At 59.3% G+C, this 2,326-nt stretch overlaps 1 long non-coding RNA gene across 1 annotated transcript in view; it reads left to right on the top strand.

Annotated features, from left to right (window-relative positions):
• The window catches only part of LOC107184442, a 21,818-nt gene extending 20,342 nt beyond the window's left edge, over nucleotides 1-1,476 (top strand). Inside the window, exons 3-4 of the long non-coding RNA XR_001515294.1 lie at nucleotides 871-879; nucleotides 1,465-1,476. This is a non-coding gene — a long non-coding RNA (uncharacterized LOC107184442). The remainder of the gene's footprint in view (nucleotides 1-870; nucleotides 880-1,464) is intronic.
• Nucleotides 1,477-2,326: the final 850 nt, after the last annotated feature.

The following is a 2,326-nucleotide window of genomic DNA, read 5'->3' as shown; positions in this document are numbered from 1 at the left end:
ATCCCAGCCCGGGGCCGGCCGCCTGGTCCTTCAGTTCCAAAGTAGTTATTTCAGCTGGAAAATGGGGGTAGGGGCCCCCACTTACCCCGCAGGGCTGTTGCAGATGAAACAGTCCGGGCTGGTGAAGGGCCTCTGGATTTGGGGACCCTGAGCTCCTCTCCTTGCCCCCGCTGCACCCCCTGACTCTCCGGGCGTCACCCCCTTTGTGCAGGTGGGAAGGCGGGGGTCTCGCCTGAAGTCACTGAGCCAGCGCGGAGCAGAGGGGAGGAGGATGGGACCCTTTCCACTGCCCCCAGTCTGGGCACTGAGCTAGGTTCTGTGGAGCCCGACACTTACTTAATTTGGGGGCCTCTTTAAGAAAAAGTGACAAATCACAAATACAGATTTCCCAAGGCCTCTCTCCCAGGACCTCGGCAGGGACCCAAGCATGCGAGATGCTCAAGTTCAGCTTCTTGCTTTCCTGGCCCCAGCCCCCAGGCCTCCTGGAAGGGCTCACAGCCCTGAGGGGAGCGGGCAGACACCACTACGGTTGCAGGTTGCAGCGTTGCAGGGTAGGGCAGCCCGACACAGCCGGGAGCTGCTGGGGGAGGCCCTGCGGCAGCTGGTCCCCACGCCTTGCGCCTGGTGTACCCAGGCAGCTGTCAGCAAGCCCAACCCAAGAGCAAGGGCAGTCAGGCATTTGGGGGCTGCACCAGGGCTAGGCAGGGCCAAGTCCCCCCAGTTCCAACGGTTCTGGTTCAACTTGCCACTTAGGGCCTTTGACCCTGCGGGCAGGCGGCGGCTCAGCGGCGGCGGTGGGGAACAATTTCTAGGAGAAAAGAAAGGGAGACCTCTCGGGGGAGTGTAAGTGCATCTGACTTGGAGGCACAGGGAATTGGGGTTCAAGGCCCTGCAAGGCTGTGTGACCTTGGAAAGACTCCTTTACCCGTGTCTTCTATAAAATGGGAGTAATGATCGTACCCACTTGTCAGAGCTGTTATGAGGCTTAGAGGAGACCAGGCACGAAGGAGGCCTGAGCCTTTAGAAACACATTTCCCTCCTGTGAAATCTCCAGGCCAGGAGAGCCAGCCCTTCCCTGTTCATTTTAGGGTGAAGTCACTTACCAGGGGTGGGGTCTCAGGTCCAGAGCTGAGATTTAAACCTGTGAATGCCTGGCACCAATGCCCTGGTTCTAACCACCAAGGAAGGCTGCCCCCTTGGGTCCAGCTCTCCAGGGAGCTACATGACACTGCTGGGTGTGCACGCCCGGCCAGGGAGCCAAGGGGAGCACTTGATTCAGGGGTCTGCTCACCTTTCTGCGTTTTACCATCTCTCTGCTCTCTTGGGCACCGGAGGCTGGAAAATTGCCAACTGACATCCTGCAACCTGGACCAGGAGAAGCAGGAGCTCTGGTGATGGGGAGAGAGCTGGGGAACTGGATAAGCCATGGGCCTGGGCAGCAGTGACACCCCGACAGGCTCAAAGGAAGAGGTGCTGCTTTGCATCCTGGTTTGCATAGGGTTTCCACTGGGTCGGCGGTCAGAACCGAGCCCCCATCTCGGAACGGCACCTTTCTGGACAGCTGATCTTGTACCAGTCACTCCTCCCCTCTGAGCCTCAGTGTCCTCATCTGTGAAATGGGGATCAGAATACCTGCAGCTTCAAGGATTGCAAGACATTGTGCATGGAAAGTGCCCGATGAATGGCACCAGTGCCTGAAACAGTCGTGGCTGCCTGAGGATGAAAGGGGCATCTGTGAGGGTAGGAGGCGAGTGAGCAGAGGTGGGGAGTCCTGCCAGGGCAGGTGTTTGGGCCTCCAGGTCTCCGTCCCAGGGAGGGAGCGCCTTGGGGTAGGGCTGGGAACCACAGCTACAGCATGCTCCCAGACCTGACAGGTCAGAGCGAGGCCAGGGGCCCTGGGGGTGCAGAGAAGAACTGGGAGCTGAGGTTCTCACCCCCCTCAGGCAGGTGAAGGGGAGAGGAGGGAGGAAGTGGGGCTTCTGAGTGCTCATGGGAGGGGCCTCTGTTGTGTGATGCTGGTCTGATGTTGGCCACACAAACACCCCATCCCATGACCTCCTTTGTCTCTTTGCAAATTTTCAAGGTAGGCATTTTCCAAATGGGGAAACTGAGGCCCCAGAGGTGAGGTCACTTGCCCAGGTTCACGCCCTGCACGCTGTTGGATCTGTCTGGCTCGGCAGTCTGGACTCCCACAGTCACTGCCACTTTCTTATCTTCTCTGCCTGACAGGTTGGGAGGGAAGCAGCATGATCGCTGAGGCTGGGAGGGATCCCAGGCCGTGCTCTCTCCCGCATCCCTGCCCCAGCTGACAGCCGTCCAGCAGACA

Source organism: Myotis davidii, unplaced genomic scaffold (assembly GCF_000327345.1).
Source record: "Myotis davidii unplaced genomic scaffold, ASM32734v1 scaffold265, whole genome shotgun sequence".
Lineage (NCBI taxonomy): Eukaryota > Metazoa > Chordata > Mammalia > Chiroptera > Vespertilionidae > Myotis > Myotis davidii.
This window is presented reverse-complemented; position numbering and strand designations above follow the sequence as displayed.